We start from the raw sequence: 13,802 nt of genomic DNA, 5'->3' as shown, positions 1-13,802 counted from the left end.
CATGAACGCTGCATCTGATTTGCTGTGAAAGGCTGAAGAGGAAATGGCACCCTTTTCACATTGGCCTTTTATAGCACCAACAGGAGGCCACAATAACTTACCTGGCCTGGCGGAGACCTCTAGTTCATTTATGTTTGATCAATCAAATCATACTGACCTGACGAAGACCTACTGAGATCGAAACGTTGTCGTTTATTCAATAAAGTAATTCTTTACCAAAAGATTCCATGATTGCCTTATTGGCCCTGCACCCACTGTCGAGGTGCATGTAGGTATGCTCGATCAAATCAATCAATAAATCAGGCTTATTCTCAACAAGTTCAGTGGGTCAGTGGATGAAGTTCAATCCCTGCCTCGCCTGGTTTTGTGTTCAGATGCTGAATCCACGACTGCTTCTGATGAGCAGGTTGGTGTCTTGCATGGTTGCCTCTGCTCCGCCAACTTCGCGCGCGCGTATGTGTGTGTGTGTGTGTGTGTGTGCGCGAGTGCGTGCGTGCGCGAATTTAATGCACACTTTGAATTTGAAGCCCTTTGGATACCATATGACCCTGTGGTCATATGCTCTCACGCAATTCCGTTCCGTTACACACGTTTCTGTGTGTGTGTGTGTGTGTGTGTGTGTGTGTGTGTGTGTGTGTGTGTGTGTGTGTGTGTGTGTGTGTGTGTGTGTGTGTGTGTGTGTTTGTTTGTTTCAAATACTTGGTATTGGAACTTGTATTATATATACTGTTATTAATATTTGTATTCACTCATACATAATTTTCCATAAGCCCACCGATTTATCTGCTCGTAGTGGTCTGGCAAAGGCTCAATAGGAATTTGCTTGGGTTGTTGTGGGCATTGTCAATGCAGGCTTTACTAAGCCGTCAGAGCATCATGATGTTGTAGGCTACAACCAGCGGAGCCAGTCTCTAAATCATGTCCAAACCATGCAGTCGGGAGAAGAGTGAAAACAGACAAAGGCCTTAAATCGATTCTCAAATGATGTCTTCCCTATAGCGGTATCGACGCTAAACTCTTCAAGTGCTGCCATTGTTGTTGTTGTTTTGCAAACCCCATTACTGGGCTCAGTCCACCCCCAGTTGGAGGTTTTCCAGACTATTATCTCGTAGCGGACAAACAAAAATAGGCTTACAAGATTTAAAGCTGTTACATACTGAGAGTGACACAACATTCTGATGTAAGAGCAACAGTGACCCCATTTGCTACTTACTTATTAATTAATTTGCTACAATTGTTTTTGTTTTTGCGAAAATTACTTTGCCCAAAGTGCCTAAATAAACCAAGAGGAATTTGGAATCCTAATCTCCTTTGTCCATAATGCATGAAAAGCATACTAAATTATAATTGGTTTAGTTTGTTTCGCTGTTTAGCTTGTTTAGCTCAACTTACTTCAGTGGGGCGTAGGAAATGTGGAAGAAACGTACAGTTGTGTTGGCAGTGAGCAAAGGTTGTTCAACCGAAAGCAAGCAAGACGTGACATGAATACACAAACACAATCACGGGTCAAACCATTACTAAATGCTGTCTGTGCCTTTCCTCTATTCTTTGTGATGCTATTTTTCAACCAACAGGTTAGAGAGAGAGAGAGAGAGAGAGAGGGTTGGGGGAGAGAGATAAGGGGAGAGAGAGGGAGAGAGAGAGATGGACAAGAAAAAGCGATCACGTTCTTCAGTTTGCTAATGGGAAAGTCAGGTTCCATAACTCAAGAATAATACTGCTGTATCTTGCTTCCGTAGTCATGAATTACTAATGACTGTGAATAATTGATGGCAGTGAAAAATCCACTTCTTTTGATCACTTGAGAACAATCACATTAGAGTTATTTAACCCTGACTACACGCCTCACATCTCTCTTGCTTTCTCCGCGTCGTCAATTCAATCCTCATTTCACATCACTTTATTTCACTTTCAAGGCCTTATTTTCACATCACCACTGTCAAAAAACGTACAACATAATGGTTGACGAAAATAACGAATCTTGCGTAACAAGATGTCTGACAAATGACAAAACCAAATCCTTGATTACAATTAACAGTTGCAGAAATAAACTCGATTCAAAAACAAAAACAAATTCTTGCCAAGGACGTGGCTGTTTTGACTTGCTGTCATCGTTCAGCACGTCTCTACCCCCTGAGGAAGCGTTGTGTATGCACCTTCATTTGAAACAAGGACAGCAATTGGAGATTTTGTCTCTTCTTCAGACACATCTTTTTGTTTTTATTTTTTGCTCATTTCCAACTCTGTCACAGTAAATGTTTCCTCTGATGTCATGGTGACTGTGTGTGTGTTGATGTGTCTCACTGTAGTCGTATCTCCATATTTCAACTTTGTTTGTGTCTGTCATTTATTATGAGTGTCATTCTGTCACTCATAAATGAATGCCCTACTTCATCATGCGAGAGTGAAAAATCACACCTGTGTGAACCGAGTGGTGCAACTCCCCTCTCTCCCCCTCCTCTCTCTCTCTTTCTCTCTCTCTCTCTCTCTCTCTCTCTCTCTCATTAGCAGGCAACAGTGCAGCACTGTCTCTCTCTCTCTGTTTCTGCATGGCACAACAGTGGTACTGGTACTCATACTGGTGCTCATGAACACATACATAGGTGAACCAACACATAGGTGAACACGGACATTGCTGATTGTAGGAGTGGTTGCACCACTCAAAAAAACAGATCTACAAGCTACAAGGAACAGTTTTGTGACAGGATATTGAACCACCTTGCATTGATGTCAACAGAACAGGGGCAAGGCCTCTCGCTCAATCTAATTTTGGGAGGACTCTATTATTTCAGAAAATATTGAAAATCTAAAGTTGGCGAGAAAGAAAAAAAAAAAGCTAAATTAATGATAACATTCACATCTGGCCTTGATCTAGTTATACCACAGTTTGAACAAGCTCAGACATATAGTTTAGTCTTTGTAAACTTGTTGCCCACTATATGAACTTGACTCTGTACATGAAAAGGATCTACTGTATATGGTCTTTTCCCCCTCTGATTCATGCCCGTTTCTTTTTCTCTGATTCATCTATCTTAATTGGCCATACGATCAAAGATGAACTGTTTACATGAGCAAACAATGACGTTAATGCTAACATACATGTTTGACCCGAGAGAATGTATTGACTATGGAGGATAAAAAGCTTGGGAGCTTGAAAGAGCCCTGTGCATTGATTAAATGAATGAATACTTTATTAACAGTTTTCAAAAAGTACAAAGGTACAGTTACAATAATGCTAAAAGCCCTGAAGGCTTGTTTCATTGTCTATTTCATTCATAGAGATCACAGGAGCAGTAATGGTATTTTTACAGTGGGGGGGTCATTTCTTTTGGCAAGCTAATATAATTGTCTAAGTCCAGTTGCAAATTGCAGGTTTTGATTGAGGTCACACTTTTTGATGGCTTGGTAGGGCACCACATTTTGGTGCCATAATAATATTACCCCATGTTTACGCCACATTCAGCTGCCCTCAAACATGCTCTTATGGTTCATTATGTGTGCCAGGCAGGTGGACGAGGTGGAGCAATTTTTATAATGACACTATGTTTTCTTTTATTCCTCACCCCCCATTGCCTTGTGCCTATTTATACCCCCACAGAAGTGACCTGCCAACTGCACTCATAGACACGAAGCAGATCCAGGAAAAGATGCATCGGATAAGGTAAGACAATGTTATGATCCATCTAGGCTTTCCCGAGTTTGCTTTGTGACACCATATACGTAGCTAGCTTGCTGTAATTATTTTAGTTATTGTTTTGTTAATAGAAGTGACTTTATTTGTGGTCGAGTGCAGTGTATTTGGTTACATTTGTGCCGTTTGGCTTTAAGAGTCTCTGTGGCGTAAATCCTGTGTTGCGGGAGATACAGGTGAATTTATTGACACTAGCATCAGCATCAAGGGTTGGATTGGGGTGTAAGTCCCTGCGACATACTAGCGTCATGTCCAGGGGGTGTACTTGTACATCAAGCTGCCTCACGCTACAGAAACAGGAGATAGGCTCCTGCCCTATGGGCCTCATGACTCGGCAAGGGCAAGGCTACTTACTTACTTATTTTGAGTGTCCATGTGCTATAAGTCCTGTTGCAGTTGAATGTAAGCCTATATGTCATCCTTTTACATAATGTTCTGCCTAGTTGCGTGTCTGTGCCAGGGGTCCATTTTCACATACTCTGCCTAATTCACACACAACCCCAAAACGTTGTCACCACGATTCCATGGCCCCCGACAGACAGAAAGAATGGATGCAGGGAGTGCCTCCTCTATACTGAGCACACCTTTTCTATATCGTCTCTATGTCGGGTGGAAACCTCATATGTCCTCGTCAGGATTCAAATTCTAAAATAGCAAAAAGTACAGCACATTGACAAGCTCGACGTATACCGTGCTTCACGCCTGCGGATCTGCTACTTTGGATGCTTTTGTGTGACACACTGGTAGGATCATTCATTTATGAAAAAACACCAACAAGTCAGGAGATAAGAGGTTTCTGCCCGACATCAACAACATACAGTTTATATTCAATAACTGTTATGGAGTCCAGTGTTAGCCACGTTATCTTGTGATCCGAAAGTTCTAAAATGGAGCGCCCTTAGCTGGCCTTTATTGTACCTACCTTATAAACATGAAGTGCACTTGACACAAACCACTGATGTTCCGTTGTAGTGGGGGCCTCACCTTTATGGCCTCCACAGTTGTTGTTGCGCTGTCGGTCTCTATGGGAGGTCAGCGTCGGTAACACAGTGTGAAACTCTCCAATAGACGGAAAACTCCATTACCAGGAGTTGGACCCCGGGATCAATACTATATAACAGCCTTCTTCACTAACTATCTCGCACGCACACGCGCGCACACACACACACACACACACACACACACACACACACACACACACACACACACACACACACACACAGTGAGAGTGCTTTATAATGAATGTTTGAGTAGTGTATGTGTGTGGGGAGGCGGGGTACCTTGGACAGCTCGTTGCCGTTCAACACAAATTACAGTTATGGCTGCATGTGTGTGTCCTCTGCTCACCTCTCCCTGAGCTATAACTATAAATACTGTGTCTAACTGAGGCCCACGCACACACACACACACACACACACACACACACACAACCACGCTGCTTACAGGCAAACACATTTCTTACTTTCTTTCTTTCTTACTTCACAAGTCTCATCTTTGTCACACACACCATTCAGACGCACAGACTTAAAAACAGGCGGATTGTGACAATATAGGCTTAGGCTATCAATTGTTCCCATGTAGCTCCAATCAATAACTTCTATATTGGACAAATACATCATTGACTATTACTTGGACGGAGGTGTGGGTGGGGGGGCGGAGGTGTAGTGCACACATACATCACTGGAAGTGTGTGTGTGTGTGCGTGTGTGTGTGCGTGCATGCGTGCGCACGCGTGAGTGCGTTTTCCTTTGTGCGTGTGTGTGACACATATTGGCACTTATTTCTCCTCCGTGCACCTGTAGAGCGGCGATACCAAATGAAATTGTATTTGTCTCGAGATGCCTCGTAAATAATGAGCCTGTTTGTTCCTCGTAACAACCTCCTACACAACAACGCACCTGTCTTCACTCTCGCTCTGGGAGAGCACCTGCATGTGTCATTTTAGATTTGTCACGATAAGAAAAATATAATATTTTATATAGATCTGCTACAGAGAACCACTGATATAGCATATAATACACACACACACACACACACACACACACACACACACACACACACACACACACACACACAATACTGTATATATATATATATATATATAATAGACAAAACCCACGCAAGCTGTACCCTGGGTGCAATCATAGCTTGCCTACAGCTGGCCCACGGGGTGTTTGAACAGTGTCATCAAAAGTAGCAGATTCACCAGCCGGAAACGTGTCGCAAAACGACAATGTTTTGCGCTTGTACATCTGCTACTTTCACTGTGAAAACAATCAAATGGAAACCTGAAAAGTAACAGTTTTGGACATTACAGTATACAGTTTCCATCCCACAGAGATGATATGCAAGAAGTAGGCCAGTGGTTGGCAGACGTTTTCATGTCAAGGATCCCCCGAAAATGTATTCATATTTGCTCCACCCCCATACCCCCATTTGGGGGTATGGGGGTATATACTGTATATACTGTATAAGAGAAGAATTGTCAAGACATGTCAAATGTTTTGGAGCTCACAACCGTTCTGGATGACGTGTTGTTAGCTCGTATACATTGGCTATAACTTCCAATATAGCTGAAAATTTTAATAAAATGTGTTTAATCTCTTCCTCATTGTGCTGCAGGGACCCCTATAGCTAGAACTCCCTCAAGGACCCCTGCAGGTACCCGGACCCTATGGGAACCAATGCCTTATTAAATCACTTTCTGAAATACTCCCATGCTTCCCTCCATGTATGGCAGATTATTCAGCAGCTATACCGTAGTAGTAGTCTGTTGGGCACGCATTAAAGGGAGGGAGAGAGAGCTGGCTGGTATTGACGGCCCATGTGGATGCCTTTGTTTATCGGTATGTGCTGCATATGACACAATGGAGCAATGCCTCCATTTCCTCTGCAGCACTCCCCAAGGCAACGCACATAAAAAATGGAAAAAGCCCATTCTAGCTTGTTTGTGAGGCGGACGCAGCATTATTCATTTCCTCCGGGCCCTCAAAAAGAAGAAAAACGCTGGAACGTTTCGGAAGGGTGTGTGACTGTGCTCGGCTGACGATGATGGCAGCTGTCTGTCACCGTGAAAATAAGGCTGAGAAATGGATAACACACGTAATACATGAGTAATGTTTCCAAATCTAGCTAGCTAGCCATAACAACCCAATATGTATTCTGTCTCCCAACCCTCCAGAACAGGAATAATAAACCAGATCCCCAGCCATGCAGGCACTGAAACCTGCTATTACTCACCATACCTATGCTGTGTGTGTGTGTGCGTGCGTGCGTGCATGCACGTCGGGAGTCAGCGAGAGATGGGAGCTCAAAAACGTAGCATAGCATGTGCACTACAGAAATGGACCCATAAGGGTCCATTTATTACTCTCGCAGAGTCCAATGAACACTCAGGTTTTCACTGTGTGTGTGTGTGTGTGTGTGTGTGTGTGTGTGTGTGTGTGTGTGTGTGTGTGTGTGTGTGTGTGTGTGTGTGTGTGTGTGTGTGCGTGTGCGTGTGCGTGTGTGTGTGTGTGTGTGCGTGCGTGCGTGTGTGTCCCACCCGCCCGTCTTTCCTACTAGCTGCTGTTTCTGATTGTAATACATGAGGGGCCTGGCTGTATTTGAACCACATGTGTTACATGCCTGCTGCTCCAGTTTTACATTAATAAAAGGAACATTTTGTGTGTGCGTGTGCAGCGCGCGCAATACGCAGCATGTTCCTGCTATGGAGTGTTATGGTAATAAAATCATCACACAGCCTCATTGTTTCTGACGTGGAATCAGAAAGCCAGACCTGAGGGGAGGAGAGGAGAGGACATAAAGGAGGAGAGCCCTTTGGGAAATGTTCCTGTATTGTTACAGTTTTATAGCTGTAATGCTAATACGGGATGCGTTGGCAGCTTTATGTCCAGATAAACTCCCCAAAACTTCAGCCTCGGAATCAAGGTTGTCCCTGTCTGTAGGGAGAATGATTCAAGTGTTGGAGAGGTAGATCATGATGGATGTTTCTGTTTCTTCTATCTATCTATGTGTTGGTGAATATTTATTTCATCTATCTTATCTATCTATCTATCTACTGTATCTATCTTGGTGAATCTTTTCTTTTGGCGAATATATCACGTTAATCACAACGTAGGTCGCAGTTTACTGATGAACACCTGCAAAACCTTTTAGTCAGTCATGCTAAAACCTGTCAGTCAGTCAGTCAGTCCGTCAGTCACGCCTCGTGACACACTCCATATATGGCCAATACATAATTAATTCCATTATGTTGATCTGGCCACATCAAACTGTTCACTCAAGACAATGCCCCCGCTGCCACCCTTAGATCTCCATATATGGAGCTGACCTGTTATGACATTCCCGAATGTCCCCTAGTGAAGGGGTCAGTTCCCGTTTGCACTGTACCCGTGGGCACTGCACTGTGTCGAATGTGGAATGTGTGTGTCGAATTTCTTTTTATGCCCATAAATGGAGTTCTTTGTCAGACATTGTGATGTCAGAACAGGATATTTCTGTATCTGTCTCTCTGTGTACCTTTATTCCTATACAGTATATGGAGTTCTGTGTCAGGCATGCCTGGGCAGGGGCCCAGTCCAGAGCCCGGGCTTCTGGTTCTGGACAACCGTGGGTCCGACCGACTCGACACTGGGCACTGCACTCCCTTTGGTGGGGTGGAACGCGTGTGTCAAATTTGAAGTTGGTGGGGCAAACGGTTCTCAAGTTAAGTGGATTACAACAGTACACGCAAACACACAGACAGAGAGTTCTGTGTCAGGCATGCCCGCCATCTATTAGCCAATTAATCATTCTGTTGAGCTGGTCAAGTCAGAAGTGATGTCAGCGGTATCCCTTTTTATGCCCATATATGGCCCGGGCAGAGGCATTTTGTGGCTCTGCAGAGATGGCTATGTTTGTCAAGTCTCAAGTCAGTGTGGAGATTACCCGGCCACCGTATTAGCATTTGAACACCGTAAAGGTGTGTGCCAACGTGACAAAATGACCAGGGGGAGGGGAGCTGCAGCCTTCAGTCAGTGGGTGCTTTTTGGCTTATTATTTTGTCAGTGGGGGCTTGTGCCCTCAAGCACTCCCCAATTTGACGCCGTTGTTCTACAGTGTAGAACAACGGCGTGTGAGCACGTTGAAACCGTATGGTGTAGATTCTACACCATACGGTTTCAACGTGCTCACACTGGACTTCGGCTGTCTTGTTGCTCACTGATTGATGGTGTTTTTATTTTTCATCCATCAGATAAAGTACAATTATGTAGTATAGATGCATCGTGCATACAAATACTGTACATAAACATACACAACGTAAAACTAACACAGCAAAGGATCAAGAAAATATATAATAATAATAATAATAATGGATTTTATTTATAATGCATTTTACATTCCTCGGAATCTCAAAGTGCTACAGTAGGCATTAGGCAAAAATATGAAACAATAGGTAAAAGCAGAAAAAAAGAACATTACACGATTAAAAGCACACAGTAGCAGGCAACAGTGCAGCACTAATACTATCTCTCTCTCTCTGTTTCTGGCACAACAGCGCCCCTACTGGTACTCATAGTCATATAGTGGTACTCATGGCCACATAGGTGAACACATAGGTAGGTGAACGTCACGGACATTGCTGTTCCTTGGAGTGGTTGCACCACTCAAAAAAAAACAACAGTTATTGGTCAGGGAATAAAATCAGTGGGTTTGTGGGAATGCCTTATTAAAAAGGTAGGTCTTTAGTCCTCTCTTGAAGCAGTTGATTGACTGTGGCGCTCTCAAGTATGCGGGGAGAGCATTCCACAGTTCAGGGGCAGCTGTGCAGAAGGCCCTGTCACCCATGGTGCGCAGGTTGGCCGTGACGGGGTTGAGGCAGTATGTGTTTGATGAGCGGAGGGTGCGGGTCGAGGTTGAGGCAGTATGTGTTTGATGAGCGGAGGGTGCGGGTCGAGGTTGAGGCAGTATGTGTTTGATGAGCGGAGGGTGCGGGTCGAGGTTGAGGCAGTATGTGTTTGATGAGCGGAGGGTGCGGGTCGAGGTTGAGGCAGTATGTGTTTGATGAGCGGAGGGTGCGGGTCGAGGTTGAGGCAGTATGTGTTTGATGAGCGGAGGGTGCGGGTCGAGGGTTTCAGGGAGACTCATTCTCTGAGGTAGAGGGGGGCGTTTCCGTGGACGCATAACATATACAGGGGTTGACACTAAGGTCTCAGAGGCACAAGTACAGGTCATGTTCTACTTGCCCAAAGGTCATGCCAACTTGCCCAAACAATAAATAGTCCATTACAAAATGATATGTAAAATTTTAATTACAGTTCAATAACACAAACAAATTTCATACCTCAATTTAGATAGACCCCAATCTACTCTGTAAAATTATCATTGTTATTTGAACTATGTATTGAACCAAGTAAAGGAACCATTTGGTTCCCATATCTATCAGCTGGGGGACCGCCTCGAAGCCTCTCAGGGACCCGAACCTCACTGGTGTAGGTTGGCTGAGAACACCAGTTCCTCTAAGTCTAAAGCCAGCTGCTGGGAGAGAAAACTAAGAGCTGTGTTAGTTATATTGTATTAACAATTTAACATACTCGTCTACCATACATATTGATTAAAAGTATAGTCACTACAAAAAAAAATCTGGATTGCAGTTTAAAAACAGGCCTGCTACCTTTAATGTAGTGCAGTAGAAACTACAGTACTAGGACACCACGCCTCAGTAGTGATCGTAAACATCTTTTATCGATTTCCTCGTTGATACTTATGCTTTCGGAATGCTTTAAGCTGCATTTCATATCTCAGGAAAAAACCTTTTTGGCCCAGAAAGTCCAATACATTTTAGCATTATGAACCATTCATTATTCTGGACAAGAACTGGTTGTTATGACTACAAAGCATGTGTCTGGAGAGTTTAGAGAGCACCTAATGGTTTTAACACACACATGTGTGTGTGTGTGTGTGTGTGTGTGTGTGTGTGTGTGTGTGTGTGTGGTATTGTCGTACAGATGAACTGTTGGCGCTCATCCATGACTTTGTGCAATGTGACTAATCACCACAATACGTGTCCTTTCTCTTAGTGTGTGTGTTTGTGTGCGTGTGTATACTCGCTGTGTGTGCGTGTGTATACTCACTGTGTGTGCGTGTGTATACTCACTGTGTGTGCGTGTGCTTGTGTGTGTTATTGCTTTGCGCCTGTATATTGTGTGATTGGATTTGTCTTCAGGGCATGTTATTCTTGTCCGTCAGCCAGCATATAAAGCGCTGTGGACATTCACATATTCCCTGGTACTGTATATTCCACCAGCATGGCATCCCTGCAGAGTTGTTCCACATTCCCTTTTGGATCAGAACTCCATTACCAGGAACCGCCCTGGGACCCGTAACTGCCTTCTTTACTAACCGACCCAGCAGTGCACGGATGCATGCACGCATAATGTGACTACACACACGGCCATACGCTTGGACACACTCACACACATAAATGCATTTCACATAGTACACTATAGTAGTATAATACAACACCGTTGCTGTCAGACAGAAACCCCATATCTCCAAATTCAAACTTTTGTCACACAAAAGCATCAAAAGTAGCAGCTCTGCGAGCTCGATGCGCAACGTGTTTTGGTCTTGCAGATCTGTTACTTTTTCTGCTTTTGAATTGGAATCCTGAAACGTAGCAGCTTTGGACAAATGAGGTTTACGCCCGACAGAGACGATATATAGTATATTTATACAGTTGGCTCTGATCAAGCAATATTTCATTGGGTCTATTGGGTTATATTTGCCATACTGGCTAGAAGTTGCTTAGCAACTATAGTGGTATTAATAATTAACCGGTAACGGCGATATATCTGTTAAGAAATTGTTAATACTGGTGGTTAACAGAGTTCATTTATTTTTGTTATTTATGTCTTTTTTGATCCCACGAGGAAGAATCAGTCGCCAATTAAAGACAGTAAAACATTAAAGACAGATCACAGGGAAAGTACAGCATAACACAGCATGATGGAAAGACATGACAGTAAAACCAACACCACTATAAGTAAGTTGGCAAAATATACATTATACCAGCTGTTTTCAAACGTTTTCATGTCACGGACCCCTAAGTTGGTGTGTGTTTGGTCGCAGGGCCCCATCTGAAAATGTTTTGTGCTAGAAGAGAAGATTTATGTACCAAAAAGAAACATTTGCGATAGTTTCCATACCGTACTGAACTGCTACTACCCACTCCAGGCCTGGCTGTAGAGGGTATCAGTGTTGGCAGTCCAGTCCGGTATGTTTGTTCAGGTGTTCCACTCCTCCCAGCAACAGGTTTGCATGGTTTGACGACCGAGGCAATCACGTAATAAATTCGCTCACAGACGACTTGCGAGGGCGGCAGATGATTATCTACTTCGGTACCTACGGTACTTGCGTACGTGTGAAATGAATCATTCCTACTCGACGTGGAGATTGGCCGGATGGTCTTCATGAGTGCATTGACTGTTTCATGACCACAAATGCTGTGATGACCCTGAATGATTCACAGACATTCCGCCATTCTAAAAATATATATTCTCATCATCATTATGCTGCGTACATTGCAGATAAATGCAGAAACAATTTTTGTTTCTTCTTGTACTCTTTCTTTTCTGTATATGCACTCATATCTTAAAACAGGAGTGGAGCGTACTGCGTACCAACTGAGTTTTATAGCAGGCAATAGTTCAGAAATATTGAATATTTAATCATGACACTTTGGTACTGTAGTTGAAACGGCACAACCAAGATCCCATTAGAAGGTAAAACATCAAAGGAAGACGTGGTAAACTAAACGTGTCGAGTATATCACAGATAACTGGCTCGATATACTTTGTTGCGTTTGGTGTCACGCACCGAAAGCTGCAGATCTAAGCTCACAAAGTCACAACACATCAAATAAGTCATTAGCTTTATAAATAAAAAGCCCTAATCTGCATGGCCTTTCAAGGCTCACCTGTGTTGAACTAGCCGAAGAGTAGTTTGTGAAATACCAACATCGCTTTGGGAAAATATGCTGACAATGAATGGTTATGGTCACAGCGCTGTAGGTAAGATTAATAAAACCATGATTAATTGATCGTGACGTCCTCGAGGGCTTAACTAATTAGCACGCTGACCACATAATCGCACTAATACCCTGAGCTCCAAACAGGCCCAGGGCTTGAAGTTTGCATTTAAGTTTGTATCCTCTCTCTGTCTCTCTCTCTCTCTCTCTCTGTTTCTCTCGCTCTGATAGTTAGTGTTTTGATCATGAACAGTCTATTGAAGTGAGGTGACTTAATATGTCAAAATATTAGCGCAACAAAGACTGCAAGCACTTAAGTTCTGCGTACAAAGACACACAGGGAGAAAATAAATGTACACACACACATGCACACACACACACACACACACACACACACACACACACACACACGTTTTACACTTTAAATGGGGAACGACAGATTGGTGTCTGTGGCGACTTGACTTGTTAAACCACAATAGAAGGCCTAACATAGGACATCTGCTCTGGAAATGATGAGAGAGATAGAGGGCAGACGAGGAAAGAGCAGTGGAGAGATCTTGGATGAGAAAGGACGAGGGACGGATGAAACAATGTTGACTTTAGAAAACCACTGAGGAAAGACAGCATATAACAATAATGCTAATGGTCATTGTTGTCTACAACAAGTGAAGAGTGAAAATCTAAGTTTCCAATTAGTTTTCCAGTGCGTCATGTCAAATAGTTGCTGTTGGGCAGACGCCTCTTATCTCTTTCTTTCTTCGTAAGACAACGCCATTCGCCCTACTAGCAAAAATATCAGTTCTGCAAGTTCAGTTTTGAGCTGCTACTCTGCTACTTTTGCTATTTTTTTATTTGATAAGCAGAGTGTGGCCTCTACTCCTGAACATAAGGGGAACACAACTACATTTAAACCCTGCTCTATTCTTAGGGGAAATTACACATACAATTACAATTACAGTTGCAAGTTGCACCTGCAACTGTACTTCAGGCAACCAAGTGTTGCGCTGTGAACATGTTGTTCGGCTATTTCTGGCGAATGATCCCACCAGAATTGGGGCATTGGGGTTCAAGTGGTTTTAACATTTGATTGATTGATTGAAT

This window comes from Protomyctophum bolini (assembly GCF_963924005.1).
Source record: "Protomyctophum bolini genome assembly, chromosome: 17".
NCBI classification, from domain to species: Eukaryota; Metazoa; Chordata; class Actinopteri; order Myctophiformes; family Myctophidae; genus Protomyctophum; species Protomyctophum bolini.
Note: the sequence above shows the minus strand (reverse complement) of the source record.